Source organism: Metopolophium dirhodum, chromosome 1, assembly GCF_019925205.1.
Source record: "Metopolophium dirhodum isolate CAU chromosome 1, ASM1992520v1, whole genome shotgun sequence".
NCBI classification, from domain to species: Eukaryota; Metazoa; Arthropoda; class Insecta; order Hemiptera; family Aphididae; genus Metopolophium; species Metopolophium dirhodum.
Window position 1 is genome coordinate 150,198,016 of NC_083560.1, and position 27,412 is coordinate 150,225,427.

Below are 27,412 nucleotides of genomic sequence, written 5' to 3' on the forward strand. Positions count from 1 at the left end.
TTTTAGGTCAATTGCAAATACACTTATCAACTATAATGAAACTAGGTTTTCAGAAAACTAGAGTATAAAACCCAATAATTACGCTTATATGAAAATTTTTTAGTGTTAGGGTACATTTTTTCAAATTAATAAAAAACATAATTTTTTGATGAATAAAACTGAAGTCAATTGCAAATACTTTTATTCACTCTAAATAAACTAGGTTATCAGAAAACTAGAGTTTAAAGCCCAATAATTCGCATATATAAAAATGTTCTAGTGTTAGGGTACAGCATTTCAAATAAATAAAAAACATAATTTGTTGATGAATACAATTTTAGTCAATAGCAAATACACTTATCCACTATAAATAAACTAGCTTTTCAGAAAACTAGAGTTTAAAACCCAATAATTACGCTTATATGAAAATTTCTTAGCGTTGGGGTACATCTTTTTAAATTAATAAAAAACATATTTTTTTGATGAATAAAACTTAAGTCAATTGCAAATACATTTATTCACTATAAATAAACTAGGTTATCAGAAAAACTAGAGTATAAAGCCCAATAATTGCGAATATATGAACATTTTTTAGTGTTGGGGTACATCTTTTCAAATTAATAAAAAACATAATTTATTGATGAATAAGACTTAAGTCAATTGCTAATACATTAGTCACCTATAAATAGATTAGTAGAAGGAATACTATAATTTAGAACTCAATTATTACGTTTATATTAACATTGTTCATTGATAGGGTACATCTTTTCAAATTAATAAAAAAACATAATTTTTTGATGAATAAAACTGAAGTCAATTGCAAATACTTTTATTCACTCTAAATAAACTAGGTTATCAGAAAACTAGAGTTTAAAGCCCAATATATGCGCATATATGAAAAATTTTAAGTGTTAGGGTACAGCATTTCAAATTAATAAAAAACATAATTTGTTGATGAATACAATTTTAGTCAATTGCAAATACACTTATCAACTAAAATGAAACTAGGTTTTCAGAAAACTAGAATATAAAACCCAATAATTTCGCTTATATGAACATTTTTTTAGCGTTGGGGTAAAACTAGAATTTAGAACTCAATTATTACCTTTATATTAACATTGTTCATTGATAGGGTACATCTTTTCAAATTAATAAAAAACATATTTTTTTGATGAATAAAACTTAAGTCAATTGCAAATACATTTATTCACTATAAATAAACTAGGTTATCAGAAAACTAGAGTATAAAGCCCAATAATTGCGAATATATGAACATTTTTTTAGTGTTGGGGTACATCTTTTCAAATTAATAAAAAACATAATTTATTGATGAATAAGGACTTAAGTCAATTGCTAATACATTAGTCACCTATAGATAGATTAGTAGAAAGAATACTATAATTTAGAACTCAATTATTACGTTTATATTAACATTGTTCATTGATAGGGTACATCTTTTCAAATTAATAAAAAACATAATTTTTTGATGAATAAAACTGAAGTCAATTGCAAATACTATTATTCACTCTAAATAAACTAGGTTATCAGAAAACTAGAGTATAAAGCCCAATAATTGCGAATATATGAACATTTTTTAGTGTTGGGGTACATCTTTTCAAATTAATAAAAAACATAATTTATTGATGAATAAGACTTAAGTCAATTGCTAATACATTAGTCACCTATAGATAGATTAGTAGAAGGAATACTATAATTTAGAACTCAATTATTACGTTTATATTAACATTGTTCATTGATAGGGTACATCTTTTCAAATTAATAAAAAAACATAATTTTTTGATGAATAAAACTGAAGTCAATTGCAAATACTTTTATTCACTCTAAATAAACTAGGTTATCAGAAAACTAGAGTTTAAAGCCCAATATATGCGCATATATGAAAAATTTTAAGTGTTAGGGTACAGCATTTCAAATTAATAAAAAACATAATTTGTTGATGAATACAATTTTTAGTCAATTGCAAATACACTTATCAACTAAAATGAAACTAGGTTTTCAGAAAACTAGAGTATAAAACCCAATAATTTCGCTTATATGAACATTTTTTTAGCGTTGGGGTAAAACTAGAATTTAGAACTCAATTATTACCTTTATATTAACATTGTTCATTGATAGGGTACATCTTTTCAAATTAATAAAAAACATAATTTTTTGATGAATAAAACTGAAGTCAATTGCAAATACTTTTATTCACTCTAAATAAACTAGGTTATCAGAAAACTAGAGTTTAAAGCCCAATATATGCGCATATATGAAAAATTTTAAGTGTTAGGGTACAGCATTTCAAATTAATAAAAAACATAATTTGTTGATGAATACAATTTTAGTCAATTGCAAATACACTTATCAACTATAATGAAACCTAGGTTTTCAGAAAACTAGAGTATAAAACCCAATAATTACGCTTATATGAAAATTTCTTAGCGTTGGGGTACATCTTTTCAAATTAATAAAAAACATAATTTTTTGATGAATAAAACTTAAGTCAATTGCAAATACTTTTATTCACTCTTAATAAACTAGGTTACAGAAAACTAGAGTTTAAAGCCCAATAATTGCGCATATATGAACATTTTTTTAGTGTTAGGGTACATTTTTTCAAATTAATAAAAAACATAATTTTTTGATGAATAAAACTGAAGTCAATTGCAAATACTTTTATTCACTCTAAATAAACTAGGTTATCAGAAAACTAGAGTTTAAAGCCCAATATATGCGCATATATGAAAAATTTTAAGTGTTAGGGTACAGCATTTCAAATTAATAAAAAACATAATTTGTTGATGAATACAATTTTAGTCAATTGCAAATACACTTATCAACTATAATGAAACTAGGTTTTCAGAAAACTAGAGTATAAAACCCAATAATTACGCTTATATGAAAATTTCTTAGCGTTGGGGTAAATCTTTTCAAATTAATAAAAAACATAATTTTTTGATGAATAAAACTTAAGTCAATTGCAAATACTTTTATTCACTCTTAATAAACTAGGTTACAGAAAACTAGAGTTTAAAGCCCAATAATTGCGCATATATGAAAATTTTTTAGTGTTAGGGTATATTTTTTTAAATTAATAAAAAACATAATTTTTTGATGAATAAAACTGAAGTCAATTGCAAATACTTTTATTCACTCTAAATAAACTAGGTTATCAGAAAACTAGAGTTTAAAGCCCAATAATTGCGCATATATGAAAATTTTTTAGTGTTAGGGTACAGCATTTCAAATTAATAAAAAAACATAATTTGTTGATGAATACAATTTTAGTCAATTGCAAATACACTTATCAACTATAATGAAACTAGGTTTTCAGAAAACTAGAGTATAAAACCCAATAATTTCGCTTATATGAACATTTTTTAGTGTTAGGGTACATTTTTTCAAATTAATAAAAAACATAATTTTTTGATGAATAAAACTGAAGTCAATTGCAAATACTTTTATTCACTCTAAATAAACTAGGTTATCAGAAAACTAGAGTTTAAAGCCCAATAATTGCGCATATATGAAAATTTTTTAGTGTTAGGGTACAGCATTTCAAATTAATAAAAAAACATAATTTGTTGATGAATACAATTTTAGTCAATTGCAAATACACTTATCAACTATAATGAAACTAGGTTTTCAGAAAACTAGAGTATAAAACCCAATAATTACGCTTATATGAAAATTTTTTAGTGTTAGGGTACATTTTTTCAAATTAATAAAAAACATAATTTTTTGATGAATAAAACTGAAGTCAATTGCAAATACTTTTATTCACTCTAAATAAACTAGGTTATCAGAAAACTAGAGTTTTAAAGCCCAATAATTCGCATATATAAAAATGTTCTAGTGTTAGGGGTACAGCATTTCAAATAAATAAAAAACATAATTTGTTGATGAATACAATTTTAGTCAATAGCAAATACACTTATCCACTATAAATAAACTAGCTTTTCAGAAAACTAGAGTTTAAAACCCAATAATTACGCTTATATGAAAATTTCTTAGCGTTGGGGTACATCTTTTTAAATTAATAAAAAACATATTTTTTTGATGAATAAAACTTAAGTCAATTGCAAATACATTTATTCACTATAAATAAACTAGGTTATCAGAAAACTAGAGTATAAAGCCCAATAATTGCGAATATATGAACATTTTTTAGTGTTGGGGGTACATCTTTTCAAATTAATAAAAAACATAATTTATTGATGAATAAGACTTAAGTCAATTGCTAATACATTAGTCACCTATAAATAGATTAGTAGAAGGAATACTATAATTTAGAACTCAATTATTACGTTTATATTAACATTGTTTCATTGATAGGGTACATCTTTTCAAATTAATAAAAAAACATAATTTTTTGATGAATAAAACTGAAGTCAATTGCAAATACTTTTATTCACTCTAAATAAACTAGGTTATCAGAAAACTAGAGTTTAAAGCCCAATATATGCGCATATATGAAAAATTTTAAGTGTTAGGGTACAGCATTTCAAATTAATAAAAAACATAATTTTGTTGATGAATACAATTTTAGTCAATTGCAAATACACTTATCAACTAAAATGAAACTAGGTTTTCAGAAAACTAGAGTATAAAACCCAATAATTTCGCTTATATGAACATTTTTTAGCGTTGGGGTAAAACTAGAATTTAGAACTCAATTATTACCTTTATATTAACATTGTTCATTGATAGGGTACATCTTTTCAAATTAATAAAAAACATATTTTTTTGATGAATAAAACTTAAGTCAATTGCAAATACATTTATTCACTATAAATAAACTAGGTTATCAGAAAACTAGAGTATAAAGCCCAATAATTGCGAATATATGAACATTTTTTAGTGTTGGGGTACATCTTTTCAAATTAATAAAAAACATAATTTATTGATGAATAAGACTTAAGTCAATTGCTAATACATTAGTCACCTATAGATAGATTAGTAGAAAGAATACTATAATTTAGAACTCAATTATTACGTTTATATTAACATTGTTCATTGATAGGGTACATCTTTTCAAATTAATAAAAAAACATAATTTTTTGATGAATAAAACTGAAGTCAATTGCAAATACTATTATTCACTCTAAATAAACTAGGTTATCAGAAAACTAGAGTATAAAGCCCAATAATTGCGAATATATGAACATTTTTTAGTGTTGGGGTACATCTTTTCAAATTAATAAAAAACATAATTTATTGATGAATAAGACTTAAGTCAATTGCTAATACATTAGTCACCTATAGATAGATTAGTAGAAGGAATACTATAATTTAGAACTCAATTATTACGTTTATATTAACATTGTTCATTGATAGGGGTACATCTTTTCAAATTAATAAAAAAACATAATTTTTTGATGAATAAAACTGAAGTCAATTGCAAATACTTTTATTCACTCTAAATAAACTAGGTTATCAGAAAACTAGAGTTTAAAGCCCAATATATGCGCATATATGAAAAATTTTAAGTGTTAGGGTACAGCATTTCAAATTAATAAAAAACATAATTTGTTGATGAATACAATTTTAGTCAATTGCAAATACACTTATCAACTAAAATGAAACTAGGTTTTCAGAAAACTAGAGTATAAAACCCAATAATTTCGCTTATATGAACATTTTTTAGCGTTGGGGTAAAACTAGAATTTAGAACTCAATTATTACCTTTATATTAACATTGTTCATTGATAGGGTACATCTTTTCAAATTAATAAAAAACATAATTTTTTGATGAATAAAACTGAAGTCAATTGCAAATACTTTTATTCACTCTAAATAAACTAGGTTATCAGAAAACTAGAGTTTAAAGCCCAATATATGCGCATATATGAAAAATTTTAAGTGTTAGGGTACAGCATTTCAAATTAATAAAAAAACATAATTTGTTGATGAATACAATTTTAGTCAATTGCAAATACACTTATCAACTATAATGAAACTAGGTTTTCAGAAAACTAGAGTATAAAACCCAATAATTACGCTTATATGAAAATTTCTTAGCGTTGGGGTACATCTTTTCAAATTAATAAAAAACATAATTTTTTGATGAATAAAACTTAAGTCAATTGCAAATACTTTTATTCACTCTTAATAAACTAGGTTACAGAAAACTAGAGTTTAAAGCCCAATAATTGCGCATATATGAACATTTTTTAGTGTTAGGGTACATTTTTTCAAATTAATAAAAAACATAATTTTTTGATGAATAAAACTGAAGTCAATTGCAAATACTTTTATTCACTCTAAAATAAACTAGGTTATCAGAAAACTAGAGTTTAAAGCCCAATAATTCGCATATATAAAAATGTTCTAGTGTTAGGGTACAGCATTTCAAATAAATAAAAAACATAATTTGTTGATGAATACAATTTTAGTCAATAGCAAATACACTTATCCACTATAAATAAACTAGGTTTTCAGAAAACTAGAGTTTAAAACCCAATAATTACGCTTATATGAAAATTTCTTAGCGTTGGGGTACATCTTTTTAAATTAATAAAAAACATATTTTTTTGATGAATAAAACTTAAGTCAATTGCAAATACATTTATTCACTATAAATAAACTAGGTTATCAGAAAACTAAAGTATAAAAGCCCAATAATTGCGAATATATGAACATTTTTTAGTGTTGGGGTACATCTTTTCAAATTAATAAAAAACATAATTTATTGATGAATAAGACTTAAGTCAATTGCTAATACATTAGTCACCTATAGATAGATTAGTAGAAGGAATACTATAATTTAGAACTCAATTATTACGTTTATATTAACATTGTTCATTGATAGGGTACATCTTTTCAAATTAATAAAAAAACATAATTTTTTGATGAATAAAACTGAAGTCAATTGCAAATACTTTTATTCACTCTAAATAAACTAGGTTATCAGAAAACTAGAGTTTAAAGCCCAATAATTGCGCATATATGAAAATTTTTTAGTGTTAGGGTACAGCATTTCAAATTAATAAAAAAACATAATTTGTTGATGAATACAATTTTAGTCAATTGCAAATACACTTATCAACTAAAATGAAACTAGGTTTTCAGAAAACTAGAGTATAAAACCCAATAATTTCGCTTATATGAACATTTTTTAGCGTTGGGGTAAAACTAGAATTTAGAACTCAATTATTACCTTTATATTAACATTGTTCATTGATAGGGTACATCTTTTCAAATTAATAAAAAACATAATTTTTTGATGAATAAAACTTTAATCAATTGCTAATACATTAGTCACCCTATAGATAGATTAGTAGAAGAAATAACTAGAATTTAGAACTCAATAATTACGTTTATATTAACATTGTTCATTGATAGGGTACATCTTTTCAAATTAATAAAAAAACATAATTTTTTGATGAATAAAACTTAAGTCAATTGCAAATACTTTTATTCACTCTAAATAAACTAGGTTATCAGAAAACTAGAGTTTAAAGCCCAATAATTGCGCATATATGAAAATTTTTTAGTGTTAGGGTACAGCATTTCAAATTAATAAAAAAACATAATTTGTTGATGAATACAATTTTAGTCAATTGCAAATACACTTATCAACTATAATGAAACTAGGTTTTCAGAAAACTAGAGTATAAAACCCAATAATTACGCTTATATGAAAATTTTTTAGTGTTAGGGTACATTTTTTCAAATTAATAAAAAACATAATTTTTTGATGAATAAAACTGAAGTCAATTGCAAATACTTTTATTCACTCTAAATAAACTAGGTTATCAGAAAACTAGAGTTTAAAGCCCAATAATTGCGCATATATAAAAATGTTCTAGTGTTAGGGTACAGCATTTCAAATAAATAAAAAACATAATTGTTGATGAATACAATTTTAGTCAATAGCAAATACACTTATCCACTATAAATAAACTAGGTTTTCAGAAAACTAGAGTTTTAAAACCCAATAATTACGCTTATATGAAAATTTCTTAGCGTTGGGGTACATCTTTTTAAATTAATAAAAAACATATTTTTTTGATGAATAAAACTTAAGTCAATTGCAAATACATTTATTCACTATAAATAATCTAGGTTATCAGAAAACTAGAGTATAAAGCCCAATAATTGCGAATATATGAACATTTTTTAGTGTTGGGGGTACATCTTTTCAAATTAATAAAAAACATAATTTATTGATGAATACAATTTTAGTCAATTGCAAATACACTTATCAACTAAAATGAAACTAGGTTTTCAGAAAACTAGAGTATAAAACCCAATAATTTCGCTTATATGAACATTTTTTTAGCGTTGGGGTAAAACTAGAATTTAGAACTCAATTATTACCTTTATATTAACATTGTTCATTGATAGGGTACATCTTTTCAAATTAATAAAAAACATAATTTGTTGATGAATAAAATTTTAGTCAATAGCAAATACACTTATCAACTATAATGAAACTAGGTTTTTAGAAAACTAGAGTATAAAACCCAATAATTACGCTTATATGAACATTTTTTAGCGTTGGGCTAAAACTAGAATTTAGAACTCAATTATTACGTTTATATTAACATTGTTCATTGATAGGGTACATCTTTTTAAATTAATAAAAAACATAATTTTTTGATGAATAAAACTGAAGTCAATTGCAAATACTTTTATTCACTCTAAATAAACTAGGTTATCAGAAAAATAGAGTTTAAAGCCCAATAATTGCGCATATATGAAAATTTTTTAGTGTTGGGGTACATATTTTCAAATTAATAAAAAACATTATTTGTTGATGAATAAGACTTAAGTCAATTGCTAATACATAAGTCACCTATAGATAGATTAGTAGAAGGAATACTATAATTTAGAACTCAATTATTACGTTTATATTAACATTGTTCATGGATAGGGTACATCTTTTCAAATTAATAAAAAAACATAATTTTTTGATGAATAAAACTTAAGTCAATTGCAAATACTTTTATTCACTATAAATAAACTAGGTTATCAGAAAACTAGAGTTTAAACCCAATAATTACCCTTATATGAAAATTTCTTAGCGTTGTGGTACATCTTTTCAAATAAATAAAAAACATAATTTTTTGATGAATAAAACTGAAGTCAATTGCAAATACTTTTATTCACTCTAAATAAACTAGGTTATCAGAAAACTAGAGTTTAAAGCCCAATAATTGCGCATATATGAAAATTTTTTAGTGTTAGGGTACAGCATTTCAAATTAATAAAAAAACATAATTTGTTGATGAATACAATTTTAGTCAATTGCAAATACACTTATCAACTATAATGAAACTAGGTTTTCAGAAAACTAGAGTATAAAACCCAATAATTACGCTTATATGAAAATTTTTTAGTGTTAGGGTACATTTTTTCAAATTAATAAAAAACATAATTTTTTGATGAATAAAACTGAAGTCAATTGCAAATACTTTTATTCACTCTAAATAAACTAGGTTATCAGAAAACTAGAGTTTAAAGCCCAATAATTGCGCATATATAAAAATTTTTCTAGTGTTAGGGTACAGCATTTCAAATTAATAAAAAACATAATTTGTTGATGAATACAATTTTAGTCAATTGCAAATACACTTATCAACTAAAATGAAACTAGGTTTTCAGAAAACTAGAGTATAAAACCCAATAATTTCGCTTATATGAACATTTTTTAGCGTTGGGGTTAAAACTAGAATTTAGAACTCAATTATTACCTTTATATTAACATTGTTCATTGATAGGGTACATCTTTTCAAATTAATAAAAAAACATAATTTTTTGATGAATAAAACTTAATCAATTGCTAATACATTAGTCACCTATAGATAGATTAGTAGAAGAAAATAACTAGAATTTAGAACTCAATAATTACGTTTATATTAACATTGTTCATTGATAGGGTACATCTTTTCAAATTAATAAAAAACATAATTTTTTGATGAACAAAACTTTAGTCAATTGCTAATACATTAGTCACCTATAGATAGATTAGTAGAAGGAATAACTATAATTTAGAACTCAATAATTACGTTTATATTAACATTGTTCATTGATAGGGTACATCTTTTCAAATTAATAAAAAAACATAATTTTTTGATGAATAAAACTTTAATCAATTGCTAATACATTAGTCACCTATAGATAGATTAGTAGAAGAAATAAACTAGAATTTAGAACTCAATAATTACGTTTATATTAACATTGTTCATTGATAGAGTACATCTTTTCAAATTAAAAAAAAACATAATTTTTTGATGAATAAAACTTAAGTCAATTGGAAATACTTTTATTCACCCTAAATAAACTAGGTTATCAGAAAACTAGAGTTTAAAGCCAAATAATTGCTTATATATGAAAAATTTTTTAGTGTTAGGGTACATTTTTTCAAATTAATAAAAAACATAATTTTTTTGATGAATAAAACTGAAGTCAATTGCAAATACTTTTATTCACTCTAAATAAACTAGGTTATCAGAAAACTAGAGTTTAAAGCCCAATAATTGCGCATATATGAAAATTTTTTAGTGTTAGGGTACAGCATTTCAAATTAATAAAAAAACATAATTTGTTGATGAATACAATTTTAGTCAATTGCAAATACACTTATCAACTATAATGAAACTAGGTTTTCAGAAAACTAGAGTATAAAACCCAATAATTACGCTTATATGAAAATTTTTTAGTGTTAGGGTACATTTTTTCAAATTAATAAAAAACATAATTTTTTGATGAATAAAACTTTAATCAATTGCTAATACATTAGTCACCTATAGATAGATTAGTAGAAGAAATAACTAGAATTTAGAACTCAATAATTACGTTTATATTAACATTGTTCATTGATAGGGTACATCTTTTCAAATTAATAAAAAACATAATTTTTTGATGAATAAAACTTAAGTCAATTGGAAATACTTTTATTCACCCTAAATAAACTAGGTTATCAGAAAACTAGAGTATAAAGCCCAATAATTGCGAATATATGAACATTTTTTAGTGTTGGGGGTACATCTTTTCAAATTAATAAAAAACATAATTTGTTGATGAATAAGACTTAAGTCAATTGCTAATACATTAGTCACCTATAGATAGATAAGTAGAAGAAATAACTATAATTTAGAACTCAATTATTACGTTTATATTAACATTGTTCATTGATAGGGTACATCTTTTCAAATTAATAAAAAACATAATTTTTTGATGAATAAAACTTAGGTCAATTGCAAATACTTATATTCACTCTAAATAAACTAGGTTATCAGAAAACTAGAGTTTAAAGACCAATAATTGCACATATATGAAAATTTTTTAGTGTTAGGGTACAGCAATTCAAATTAATAAAAAAACATAATTTGTTGATGAATACAATTTTAGTCAATTGCAAATACACTTATCAACTATAATGAAACTAGGTTTTCAGAAAACTAGAGTATAAAACCCAATAATTGCGCTTATATGAAAATTTCTTAGCGTTGGGGTACATCTTTTCAAATTAATAAAAACATAATTTTTTGATGAATAAAACTGAAGTCAATTGCAAATACTTTTATTCACTCTAAATAAACTAGGTTATCAGAAAACTAGAGTTTAAAGCCCAATAATTGCGCATATATGCAAATTTTTTAGTGTTAGGGTACATATTTTCAAATTAATAAAAAACATTATTTGTTGATGAATAAGACTTTAATCAATTGCTAATACATTAGTCACCTATAGATAGATTAGTAGAAGAAATAACTAGAATTTAGAACTCAATAATTACGTTTATATTAACATTGTTCATTGATAGGGTACATCTTTTCAAATTAATAAAAAACATAATTTTTTGATGAATAAAACTTAAGTCAATTGGAAATACTTTTATTCACCCTAAATAAACTAGGTTATCAGAAAACTAGAGTATAAAGCCCAATAATTGCGAATAACATTTTTTAGTGTTGGGGTACATCTTTTCAAATTAATAAAAAAACATAATTTGTTGATGAATAAGACTTAAGTCAATTGCTAATACATTAGTCACCTATAGATAGATAAGTAGAAGAAATAACTATAATTTAGAACTCAATTATTACGTTTATATTAACATTGTTCATTGATAGGGTACATCTTTTCAAATTAATAAAAACATAATTTTTTGATGAATAAAACTTAAGTCAATTGCAAATACTTATATTCACTATAAATAAACTAGGTTATCAGAAAACTAGAGTTTAAAGCCCAATAATTGCGAATATATGAACATTTTTTAGTGTTGGGGTACATCTTTTCAAATAATAAGAAACATAATTTGTTGATGAATAAGACTTAAGTCAATGGCTAATACATTAGTCACCTATAGATAGATAAGTAGAAGGAATACTATAATTTAGAACTCAATTATTACGTTTATATTAACATTGTTCATTGATAGGGTACATCTTTTCAAATTAATAAAAAACATAATTTTTTGATGAATAAAACTTAAGTCAATTGCAAATACTTTTATTCACTATAAATAAACTAGGTTATCAGAAAACTAGAGTTTAAACCCAATAATTACCCTTATATGAAAATTTCTTAGCGTTGGGGTACATCTTTTCAAATAAATAAAAAACATAATTTGTTAATGAATACAATTTTAGTCAATTGCAAATACACTTATCAACTAAAATGAAACTAGGTTTTCAGAAAACTAGAGTATAAAACCCAATAATTTCGCTTATATGAACATTTTTTAGCGTTGGGGTAAAACTAGAATTTAGAACTCAATTATTACCCTTTATATTAACATTGCTCATTGATAGGGTACATCTTTTCAAATTAATAAAAAACATAATTTTTTGATGAATAAAACTTTAATCAATTGCTAATACATTAGTCACCTATAGATAGATTAGTAAAAGAAATAACTAGAATTTAGAACTCAATAATTACGTTTATATTAACATTGTTCATTGATAGGGTACATCTTTTCAAATTAATAAAAAACATAATTTTTTGATGAATAAAACTTAAGTCAATTGCAAATACTTTTATTCACTATAAATAAACTAGGTTATCAGAAAACAAGAGTTTTAAACCCAATTATTACCCTTATATGAAAATTTCTTAGCGTTGGGGGTACATCTTTTCAAATAAATAAAAAACATAATTTGTTGATGAATACAATTTTAGTCAATTGCAAATACACTTATCCACTCTAAATAAACTAGGTTATCAGAAAACTAGAGTTTAAAGCCCAATAATTGCGCATATATAAAAATTTTCTAGTGTTAGGATACAGCATTTCAAATTAATAAAAAACATAATTTGTTGATGAATACAATTTTAGTCAATTGCAAATACACTTATCAACTAAAATGAAACTAGGTTTTCAGAAAACTAGAGTATAAAACCCAATAATTTCGCTTATATGAACATTTTTTTAGCGTTGGGGTAAAACTAGAATTTAGAACTCAATTATTACCTTTATATTAACATTGTTCATTGATAGGGTACATCTTTTCAAATTAATAAAAAACATAATTTTTTGATGAATAAAACTTTAATCAATTGCTAATACATTAGTCACCTATAGATAGATTAGTAGAAGAAATAACTAGAATTTAGAACTCAATAATTACGTTTATATTAACATTGTTCATTGATAGGGTACATCTTTTCAAATTAATAAAAAACATAATTTTTTGATGAATAAAACTTAAGTCAATTGCAAATACTTTTATTCACCCTAAATAAACTAGGTTATCAGAAAACTAGAGTTTAAAGCCAAATAATTGCGCATATATGAAAATTTTTTAGTGTTAGGGTACATTTTTTCAAATTAATAAAAAACATAATTTTTTGATGAATAAAACTGAAGTCAATTGCAAATACTTTTATACACTCTAAATAAACTAGGTTATCAGAAAACTAGAGTTTAAAGCCCAACAATTGCGCATATATGAAAATTTTTTAGTGTTAGGGTACATATTTTCAAATTAATAAAAAACATTATTTGTTGATGAATAAGACTTAAGTCAATTGCTAATACATTAGTCACCTATAGATAGATTAGTAGAAGGAATACTATAATTTAGAACTCAATTATTACGTTTATATTAACATTGTTCATGGATAGGGTACATCTTTTCAAATTAATAAAAAACATAATTTTTTGGATGAATAAAACTTAAGTCAATTGCAAATACTTTTATTCACTATAAATAAACTAGGTTATCAGAAAACTAGAGTTTAAACCCAATAATTACCCTAATATGAAAATTTCTTAGCGTTGGGGTACATCTTTTCAAATAAATAAAAAACATAATTTGTTAATGAATACAATTTTAGTCAATTGCAAATACACTTATCAACTAAAATGAAACTAGGTTTTCAGAAAACTAGAGTATAAAACCCAATAATTTCGCTTATATGAACATTTTTTAGCGTTGGGGTAAAACTAGAATTTAGAACTCAATTATTACCTTTATATTAACATTGCTCATTGATAGGGTACATCTTTTCAAATTAATAAAAAACATAATTTTTTTGATGAATAAAACTTAAGTCAATTGCAAATACTTTTATTCACTCTAAATAAACTAGGTTATCAGAAAACTAGAGTTTAAAGCCCAATAATTGCGCATATATAAAAATTTTTTAGTGTTAGGGTACAGCATTTCAAATTAATAAAAAACATAATTTGTTGATGAATACAATTTTAGTCAATTGCAAATACACTTATCAACTAAAATGAAACTAGGTTTTCAGAAAACTAGAGTATAAAACCCAATAATTTCGCTTATATGAACATTTTTTAGCGTTGGGGTAAAACTAGAATTTAGAACTGAATTATTACCTTTATATTAACATTGTTCATTGATAGGGTACATCTTTTCAAATTAATAAAAAACATAATTTTTTGATGAATAAAACATTAATCAATTGCTAATACATTAGTCACCTATAGATAGATTAGAAGAAGAAATAACTAGAATTAGAACTCAATAATTACCTTTATATTAACATTGTTCATTGATAGGGTACATCTTTTCAAATTAATAAAAAACATAATTTTTGATGAATAAAACTTAAGTCAATTGCAAATACTTTTATTCACTATAAATAAACTAGGTTATCAGAAAACTAGAGTTTAAACCCAATTATTACCCTTATATGAAAATTTCTTAGCGTTGGGGTACATCTTTTCATATAAATAAAAAACATAATTTGTTAATGAATACAATTTTAGTCAATTGCAAATACACTTATCAACTAAAATGAAACTAGGTTTTCAGAAAACTAGAGTATAAAACCCAATAATTTCGCTTATATGAACATTTTTTAGCGTTGGGGTAAAACTAGAATTTAGAACTCAATTATTACCTTTATATTAACATTGTTCATTGATAGGGTACATCTTTTCAAATTAATAAAAAACATAATTTTTTGATGAATAAAACTTTAATCAATTGCTAATACATTAGTCACCTATAGATAGATTAGTAGAAGAAATAACTAGAATTTAGAACTCAATAATTACGTTTATATTAACATTGTTCATTGATAGGGTACATCTTTTCAAAATATTTTCAAATTAATAAAAAACATAATTTTTTGATGAATAAAACTTAAGTCAATTGCAAATACTTTTATTCACCCTAAATAAACTAGGTTATCAGAAAACTAGAGTTTAAAGCCAAATAATTGCGCATATATGAAAACTTTTTAGTGTTAGGGTACATTTTTTCAAATTAATAAAAAACATAATTTTTTGATGAATAAAACTGAAGTCAATTGCAAATACTTTTATGAACTCTAAATAAACTAGGTTATCAGAAAACTAGAGTTTAAAGCCCAATAATTGCGCATATATGAAAATTTTTTAGTGTTAGGGTACATATTTTCAAATTAATAAAAAACATTATTTGTTGATGAATAAGACTTAAGTCAATTGCTAATACATTAGTCACCTATAGATAGATTAGTAGAAGGAATACTATAATTTAGAACTCAATTATTACGTTTATATTAACATTGTTCATGGATAGGGTACATCTTTTCAAATTAATAAAAAACATAATTTTTTGATGAATAAAACTTAAGTCAATTGCAAATACTTTTATTCACTATAAATAAACTAGGTTATCAGAAAACTAGAGTTTAAAACCCAATAATTACCCTTATATGAAAATTTCTTAGCGTTGGGGTACATCTTTTCAAATAAATAAAAAACATAATTTGTTAATGAATACAATTTTAGTCAATTGCAAATACACTTATCAACTAAAATGAAACTAGGTTTTCAGAAAACTAGAGTATAAAACCCAATAATTTCGCTTATATGAACATTTTTTAGCGTTGGGGTAAAACTAGAATTTAGAACTGAATTATTACCTTTATATTAACATTGTTCATTGATAGGGTACATCTTTTCAAATTAATAAAAAACATAATTTTTTGATGAATAAAACTTTAATCAATTGCTAATACATTAGTCACCTATAGATAGATTAGTAGAAGAAATAACTAGAATTTAGAACTCAATAATTACGTTTATATTAACATTGTTCATTGATAGGGTACATCTTTTCAAATTAATAAAAAACATAATTTTTTGATGAATAAAACCTAAGTCAATTGCAAATACTTTTATTCACCCTAAATAAACTAGGTTATCAGAAAACTAGAGTTTAAAGCCAAATAATTGCGCATATATGAAAATTTTTTAGTGTTAGGGTACATTTTTTCAAATTAATAAAAAACATAATTTTTTGATGAATAAAACTGAAGTCAATTGCAAATACTTTTATTCACTCTAAATAAACTAGGTTATCAGAAAACTAGAGTTTAAACCCAATAATTACCCTTATATGAAAATTTCTTAGCATTGGGGTACATCTTTTCAAATAAATAAAAAACATAATTTGTTAATGAATACAATTTTAGTCAATTGCAAATACACTTATCAACTAAAATGAAACTAGGTTTTCAGAAAACTAGAGTATAAAACCCAATAATTTCGCTTATATGAACATTTTTTAGCGTTGGGGTAAAACTAGAATTTAGAACTCAATTATTACCTTTATATTAACATTGCTCATTGATAGGGTACATCTTTTCAAATTAATAAAAAACATAATTTTTTGATGAATAAAACTTTAATCAATTGCTAACACATTAGTCACCTATAGATAGATTAGTAAAAGAAATAACTAGAATTTAGAACTCAATAATTACGTTTATATTAACATTGTTCATTGATAGGGTACATCTTTTCAAATTAATAAAAAACATAATTTTTTGATGAATAAAACTTAAGTCAATTGCAAATACTTTTATTCACTATAAATAAACTAGGTTATCAGAAAACTAGAGTTTAAACCCAATAATTACCCTTATATGAAAATTTCTTAGCGTTGGGGTACATCTTTTCAAATAAATAAAAAACATAATTTGTTGATGAATACAATTTTAGTCAATTGCAAATACACTTATCCACTATAAATAAACTAGGTTTTCAGAAAACTAGAGTTTAAAGCCAAATCATTGCGAATATATGAACATTTTTTAGTGTTGGGGTACATCTTTTCAAATTAATAAAAAACATAATTTGTTGATGAATAAGACTTAAGTCAATTGCTAATACATTAGTCACCTATAGATAGATTAGTAGAAGGAATACTATAATTTAGAACTCAATTATTACGTTTATATTAACATTGTTCATTGATAGGGTACATCTTTTCAAATTAATAAAAAACATAATTTTTTGATGAATAAGACTTTAATCAATTGCTAATACATTAGTCACCTATAGATAGATTAGAAGAAGAAATAACTAGAATTTAGAACTCAATAATTACGTTTATATTAACATTGTTCATTGATAGGGTACATCTTTTCAAATTAATAAAAACATAATTTTTTGATGAATAAAACCTAAGTCAATTGCAAATACTTTTATTCACCCTAAATAAACTAGGTTATCAGAAAACTAGAGTTTAAAGCCAAATAATTGCGCATATATGAAAATTTTTTAGTGTTAGGGTACATTTTTTCAAATTAATAAAAAAACATAATTTTTTGATGAATAAAACTTAAGTCAATTGCAAATACTTTTATTCACTATAAATAAACTAGGTTATCAGAAAACTAGAGTTTAAACCCAATAATTACCCTTATATGAAAATTTCTTAGCGTTGGGGTACATCTTTTCAAATAAATAAAAAACATAATTTGTTAATGAATACAATTTTAGTCAATTGCAAATACACTTATCAACTAAAATGAAACTAGGTTTTCAGAAAACTAGAGTATAAAACCCAATAATTTCGCTTATATGAACATTTTTTTAGCGTTGGGGTAAAACTAGAATTTAGAACTCAATTATTACCTTTATATTAACATTGTTCATTGATAGGGTACATCTTTTCAAATTAATAAAAAACATAATTTTTTGATGAATAAAACTTTAATCAATTGCTAATACATTAGTCACCTATAGATAGATTAGTAGAAGAAATAACTAGAATTTAGAACTCAATAATTACGTTTATATTAACATTGTTCATTGATAGGGTACATCTTTTCAAATTAATAAAAAACATAATTTTTTGATGAATAAAACTTAAGTCAATTGCAAATACTTTTATTCACCCTAAATAAACTAGGTTATCAGAAAACTAGAGTTTAAAGCCAAATAATTGCGCATATATGAAAACTTTTTAGTGTTAGGGTACATTTTTTCAAATTAATAAAAAACATAATTTTTTGATGAATAAAACTGAAGTCAATTGCAAATACTTTTATGAACTCTAAATAAACTAGGTTATCAGAAAACTAGAGTTTAAAGCCCCAATAATTGCGCATATATGAAAATTTTTTAGTGTTAGGGTACATATTTTCAAATTAATAAAAAAACATTATTTGTTGATGAATAAGACTTAAGTCAATTGCTAATACATTAGTCACCTATAGATAGATTAGTAGAAGGAATACTATAATTTAGAACTCAATTATTACGTTTATATTAAACATTGTTCATGGATAGGGTACATCTTTTCAAATTAATAAAAAACATAATTTTTTGATGAATAAAACTTAAGTCAATTGCAAATACTTTTATTCACTATAAATAAACTAGGTTATCAGAAAACTAGAGTTTAAACCCAATAATTACCCTTATATGAAAATTTCTTAGCGTTGGGGTACATCTTTTCAAAAAAAATAAAAAACATAATTTGTTAATGAATACAATTTTAGTCAATTGCAAATACACTTATCAACTAAAATGAAACTAGGTTTTCAGAAAACTAGAGTATAAAACCCAATAATTTCGCTTATATGAACATTTTTTAGCGTTGGGGTAAAACTAGAATTTAGAACCCAATTATTACCTTTATATTAACATTGCTCATTGATAGGGTACATCTTTTCAAATTAATAAAAAAACATAATTTTTTGATGAATAAAACTTAAGTCAATTGCAAATACTTTTATTCACTCTAAATAAACTAGGTTATCAGAAAACTAGAGTTTAAAGCCCAAAAATTGCGCATATATAAAAATTTTTTAGTGTTAGGGTACAGCATTTCAAATTAATAAAAAACATAATTTGTTGATGAATACAATATTAGTCAATTGCAAATACACTTATCAACTAAAATGAAACTAGGTTTTCAGAAAACTAGAGTATAAAACCCAATAATTTCGCTTATATGAACATTTTTTAGCGTTGGGGTAAAACTAGAATTTAGAACTGAATTATTACCTTTATATTAACATTGTTCATTGATAGGGTACATCTTTTCAAATTAATAAAAAACATAATTTGTTGATGAATAAAACTTTAGTCAATTGTAAATACATTGGTCACCTATAGATAGATTAGTAGAAGAAAACAACTAGAATTTAGAACTCAATAATTACGTTTAACTTACATTGTTCATTGATAGGGTACATCTTTTCAAATTAATAAAAACATAATTTGTTGACGAATAAAATTTAAGTCAATTGCAAATACACTTATCCACTATAAATAAACTAGGTTTTCAGAAAACTAGAGTTTAAAACCTAATAATTACTCTTATATGAAAATGTCTTAGCGTTGGGGTACATCTTTTCAAATTAATAAAAAACATAATTTTTTGATGAATGAAAATATAGTCAATTGCAAATACTTTTATTCACTATAAATAAACTAGGTTATCAGAAAACTAGAGTTTAAACCCAATAATTACCCTTATATGAAAATTTGTTAGCGTTGGGTACATCTTTTCAAATTAAGACAAATTTAATTTGTTGATGAAATAAATTTTAGTCAATTGCAAATACACTTATCAACTATAAATAAACTAGGTTTTCAGAAAACTAGAGTTTAAAACCCGATAATTACGCTTACATCAAAATTTCTTAACGTTGGGGTACATCTTTTCAAATTAATAAAAACATAATTTGTTGATGAATAAAATTTTAGTCAATTGTAAAAACATTGGTCACCTATAGATAGAATAGTAGAAGAAATAACTAGAATTTAGAACTCAATAATTACGCTTATATGAAAATTTCTTAGCGTTGGGGTACATCTTTTCAAATTAATAAAAAACATAATTTGTTGATGAATAAAACTTTAGTCAATTGTAAATACATTGGTCACCTATAGATAGATTAGTAGAAGAAATAACTAGAATTTAGAACTCAATAATTACGTTTATACTAACATTGTTCATTGATAGGGTACATCTTTTCAAATTAATAAAAACATAATTTGTTGACGAATAAAATTTAAGTCAATTGCAAATACACTTATCCACTATAAATAAACTAGGTTTTCAGAAAACTAGAGTTTAAAACCCAATAATTACTCTTATATGAAAATTTCTTAGCGTTGGGGTACATCTTTTCAAATTAATAAAAAACATAATTTGTTAATGAATAAAATTTTAGTCAATTGTAAATACATTGGTCACCTATAGATAGATTAGTAGAAGAAATAACTAGAATTTAGAACTCAATAATTACGTTTATACTAACATTGTTCATTGATAGGGTACATCTTTTCAAATTAATAAAAACATAATTTGTTGACAAATACAATTTAAGCCAATTGCAAATACACTTATCCACTATAAATAAACTAGGTTTTCAGAAAACTAGAGTTTAAAACCCAATATTTACTCTTATATGAAAATTTCTTAGCGTCGGGGTACATCTTTTCAAATTAATAAAAAATATAATTTGTTAATGAATAAAATTTTAGTCAATTGCAAATACACTTATCAACTATAAAGAAATTAGGTTTTCAGAAAACTAGAGTTTAAACCCAATAATTACCCTTATATGAAAATTTCTTGGCGTTGGGGGTACATCTTTTCAAACAAATAAAAAACATAATTTGTTGATGAATAAAACTTTAGTCAATTGTAAATACATTGGTCACCTATAGATAGATAAGTAGAAGAAATAACTAGAATTTAGAACTCAATTATTACGTTTATACTAACATTGTTCATTGATAAGGTACATCTTTTCAAATTAAGAAAAATTTAATTTGTTGATGAATTAAATTTTAGTCAATTGCAAATACACTTATCCACAATAAAGAAACTATGTTTTCAGAAAACTAGAGTTTAAACCCAATAATTACCCTTATATGAAAATTTCTTAGCGTTGGGGTACATCTTTTCAAATTAATAAAAAACATAATTTGTTGATGAATAAAACTTTAGTCAATTGTAAATACATTGGTCACCTAAAGATAGATTAGTAGAAGGCAAAACTAGAATTTAGAACTCAATTATTACGTTTATATTAACATTGTTCATTGATAGGGTACATCTTTTCAAATTAATAAAAACATAATTTTTTGACGAATAAAATTTAAGTCAATTGCAAATACACTTATTCACTATAAATAAACTAGGTTTTCAGAAAACTAGAGTTTAAAACCCAATAATTACTCTTATATGAAAATTTCTTAGCGTTGGGGTACATCTTTTCAAATTAATAAAAACATAATTTGTTGATGAATAAAATTTTAGTCAATTGTAAAAACATTGGTCACCTATAGATAGAATAGTACAAGAAATAACTAGAATTTAGAACTCAATAATTACGCTTATATGAAAATTTCTTAGCGTTGGGGTACATCTTTTCAAATTAATAAAAAACATAATTTGTTGATGAATTAAACTTTAGTCAATTGTAAATACATAGGTCACCTATAGATAGATTAGTAGAAGAAATAACTAGAATTTAGAACTCAATAATTACGTTTATACTAACATTGTTCATTGATAGGGTACATCTTTTCAAATTAATAAAAACATAATTTGTTGACGAATAAAATTTAAGTCAATTGCAAATACACTTATCCACTATAAATAAACTAGGTTTTCAGAAAACTAGAGTTTAAAACCCAATAATTACTCTTATATGAAAATTTCTTAGCGTTGGGGTACATCTTTTCAAATTAATAAAAAACATAATTTGTTAATGAATAAAATTTTAGTCAATTGTAAATACATTGGTCACCTATAGATAGATTAGTAGAAGAAATAACTAGAATTTAGAACTCAATAATTACGTTTATACTAACATTGTTCATTGATAGGGTACATCTTTTCAAATTAATAAAAACATAATTTGTTGACGAATAAAATTTAAGTCAATTGCAAATACACTTATCCACTATAAATAAACTAGGTTTTCAGAAAACTAGAGTTTAAAACCCAATAATTACTCTTATATGAAAATTTCTTAGCGTTGGGGTACATCTTTTCAAATTAATAAAAAACATAATTTGTTAATGAATAAAATTTTAGTCAATTGTAAATACATTGGTCACCTATAGATAGATTAGTAGAAGAAATAACTAGAATTTAGAACTCAATAATTACGTTTATACTAACATTGTTCATTGATAGGGTACATCTTTTCAAATTAATAAAAACATAATTTGTTGACAAATACAATTTAAGCCAATTGCAAATACACTTATCCACTATAAATAAACTAGGTTTTCAGAAAACTAGAGTTTAAAACCCAATATTTACTCTTATATGAAAATTTCTTAGCGTCGGGGTACATCTTTTCAAATTAATAAAAAATATAATTTGTTAATGAATAAAATTTTAGTCAATTGCAAATACACTTATCAACTATAAAGAAATTAGGTTTTCAGAAAACTAGAGTTTAAACCCAATAATTACCCTTATATGAAAATTTCTTAGCGTTGGGGTACATCTTTTCAAACAAATAAAAAACATAATTTGTTGATGAATAAAACTTTAGTCAATTGTAAATACATTGGTCACCTATAGATAGATTAGTAGAAGAAATAACTAGAATTTAGAACTCAATTATTACGTTTATACTAACCTTGTTCATTGATAAGGTACATCTTTTCAAATTAAGAAAAATTTAATTTGTTGATGAATTAAATTTTAGTCAATTGCAAATACACTTATCCACTATAAAGAAACTATGTTTTCAGAAAACTAGAGTTTAAACCCAATAATTACCCTTATATGAAAATTTCTTAGCGTTGGGGTACATCTTTTCAAACAAATAAAAAACATAATTTGTTGATGAATAAAACTTTAGTCAATTGTAAATACATTGGTCACCTATAAATAGATTAGTAGAAGGCAAAACTAGAATTTAGAACTCAATTATTACGTTTATATTAACATTGTTCATTGATAGGGTACATCTTTTCAAATTAATAAAAACATAATTTGTTGACGAATAAAATTTAAGTCAATTGCAAATACACTTATCCACTAAAAATAAACTAGGTTTTCAGAAAACTAGAGTTTAAAACCCGATAATTACGCTTACATGAAAATTTCTTAGCGTTGGGGTACATCTTTTAAAATTAATAAAAACATAATTTGTTGATGAATAAAATTTTAGTCAATGGCAAATACACTTACCCACTATAAAGAAACTATGTTTTCTGAAAACTAGAGTTTAAACCCAATAATTACCCTTATATGAACATTTCTTGGCGTTGGGGTACATCTTTTCAAACAAATAAAAAACATAATTTGTTGATGAATAAAACTTTAGTCAATTGTAAATACATTGGTCACCTATAGATAGATAAGTAGAAGAAATAACTAGAATTTAGAACTCAATTATTACGTTTATACTAACATTGTTCATTGATAAGGTACATCTTTTCAAATTAAGAAAAATTTAATTTGTTGATGAATTAAATTTTAGTCAATTGCAAATACACTTATCCACAATAAAGAAACTATGTTTTCAGAAAACTAGAGTTTAAACCCAATAATTACCCTTATATGAAAATTTCTTAGCGTTGGGGTACATCTTTTCAAATTAATAAAAAACATAATTTGTTGATGAATAAAACTTTAGTCAATTGTAAATACATTGGTCACCTAAAGATAGATTAGTAGAAGGCAAAACTAGAATTTAGAACTCAATTATTACGTTTATATTAACATTGTTCATTGATAGGGTACATCTTTTCAAATTAATAAAAACATAATTTTTTGACGAATAAAATTTAAGTCAATTGCAAATACACTTATTCACTATAAATAAACTAGGTTTTCAGAAAACTAGAGTTTAAAACCCAATAATTACTCTTATATGAAAATTTCTTAGCGTTGGGGTACATCTTTTCAAATTAATAAAAACATAATTTGTTGATGAATAAAATTTTAGTCAATTGTAAAAACATTGGTCACCTATAGATAGAATAGTACAAGAAATAACTAGAATTTAGAACTCAATAATTACGCTTATATGAAAATTTCTTAGCGTTGGGGTACATCTTTTCAAATTAATAAAAAACATAATTTGTTGATGAATAAAACTTTAGTCAATTGTAAATACATTGGTCACCTATAGATAGATTAGTAGAAGAAATAATTAGAATTTAGAACTCAATAATTACGTTTATATTAACATTGTTCATTGATAGGGTACATCTTTTCAAATTAATAAAAACATAATTTGTTGACGAATAAAATTTAAGTCAATTGCAAATACACTTATCCACTATAAAGAAACTAGGTTTTTAGAAAACTAGAGTTTAAAACCCAATAATTACGCTTATATGAAAATTTCTTAGCGTTGGGGTACATCTTTTCAAATTAATAAAAAACATAATTTGTTAATGAATAAAATTTTAGTCAATTGTAAATACATTGGTCACCTATAGATAGATTAGTAGAAGAAATAACTAGAATTTAGAACTCAATAATTACGTTTATACTAACATTGTTCATTGATAGGGTACATCTTTTCAAATTAATAAAAACATAATTTGTTGACGAATAAAATTTAAGTCAATTGCAAATACACTTATCCACTATAAATAAACTAGGTTTTCAGAAAACTAGAGTTTAAAACCCAATAATTACTCTTATATGAAAATTTCTTAGCGTTGGGGTACATCTTTTCAAATTAATAAAAAACATAATTTGTTAATGAATAAAATTTTAGTCAATTGTAAATACATTGGTCACCTATAGATAGATTAGTAGAAGAAATAACTAGAATTTAGAACTCAATAATTACGTTTATACTAACATTGTTCATTGATAGGGTACATCTTTTCAAATTAATAAAAACATAATTTGTTGACAAATACAATTTAAGCCAATTGCAAATACACTTATCCACTATAAATAAACTAGGTTTTCAGAAAACTAGAGTTTAAAACCCAATATTTACTCTTATATGAAAATTTCTTAGCGTCGGGGTACATCTTTTCAAATTAATAAAAAATATAATTTGTTAATGAATAAAATTTTAGTCAATTGCAAATACACTTATCAACTATAAAGAAATTAGGTTTTCAGAAAACTAGAGTTTAAACCCAATAATTACCCTTATATGAAAATTTCTTAGCGTTGGGGTACATCTTTTCAAACAAATAAAAAACATAATTTGTTGATGAATAAAACTTTAGTCAATTGTAAATACATTGGTCACCTATAGATAGATTAGTAGAAGAAATAACTAGAATTTAGAACTCAATTATTACGTTTATACTAACCTTGTTCATTGATAAGGTACATCTTTTCAAATTAAGAAAAATTTAATTTGTTGATGAATTAAATTTTAGTCAATTGCAAATACACTTATCCACTATAAAGAAACTATGTTTTCAGAAAACTAGAGTTTAAACCCAATAATTACCCTTATATGAAAATTTCTTAGCGTTGGGGTACATCTTTTCAAACAAATAAAAAACATAATTTGTTGATGAATAAAACTTTAGTCAATTGTAAATACATTGGTCACCTATAAATAGATTAGTAGAAGGCAAAACTAGAATTTAGAACTCAATTATTACGTTTATATTAACATTGTTCATTGATAGGGTACATCTTTTCAAATTAATAAAAACATAATTTGTTGACGAATAAAATTTAAGTCAATTGCAAATACACTTATCCACTAAAAATAAACTAGGTTTTCAGAAAACTAGAGTTTAAAACCCGATAATTACGCTTACATGAAAATTTCTTAGCGTTGGGGTACATCTTTTAAAATTAATAAAAACATAATTTGTTGATGAATAAAATTTTAGTCAATTGCAAATACACTTACCCACTATAAAGAAACTATGTTTTCTGAAAACTAGAGTTTAAACCCAATAATTACCCTTATATGAACATTTCTTGGCGTTGGGGTACATCTTTTCAAACAAATAAAAAACATAATTTGTTGATGAATAAAACTTTAGTCAATTGTAAATACATTGGTCACCTATAGATAGATAAGTAGAAGAAATAACTAGAATTTAGAACTCAATTATTACGTTTATACTAACATTGTTCATTGATAAGGTACATCTTTTCAAATTAAGAAAAATTTAATTTGTTGATGAATTAAATTTTAGTCAATTGCAAATACACTTATCCACAATAAAGAAACTATGTTTTCAGAAAACTAGAGTTTAAACCCAATAATTACCCTTATATGAAAATTTATTAGCGTTGGGGTACATCTTTTCAAATTAATAAAAAACATAATTTGTTGATGAATAAAACTTTAGTCAATTGTAAATACATTGGTCACCTAAAGATAGATTAGTAGAAGGCAAAACTAGAATTTAGAACTCAATTATTACGTTTATATTAACATTGTTCATTGATAGGGTACATCTTTTCAAATTAATAAAAACATAATTTTTTGACGAATAAAATTTAAGTCAATTGCAAATACACTTATTCACTATAAATAAACTAGGTTTTCAGAAAACTAGAGTTTAAAACCCAATAATTACTCTTATATGAAAATTTCTTAGCGTTGGGGTACATCTTTTCAAATTAATAAAAACATAATTTGTTGATGAATAAAATTTTAGTCAATTGTAAAAACATTGGTCACCTATAGATAGAATAGTACAAGAAATAACTAGAATTTAGAACTCAATAATTACGCTTATATGAAAATTTCTTAGCGTTGGGGTACATCTTTTCAAATTAATAAAAAACAT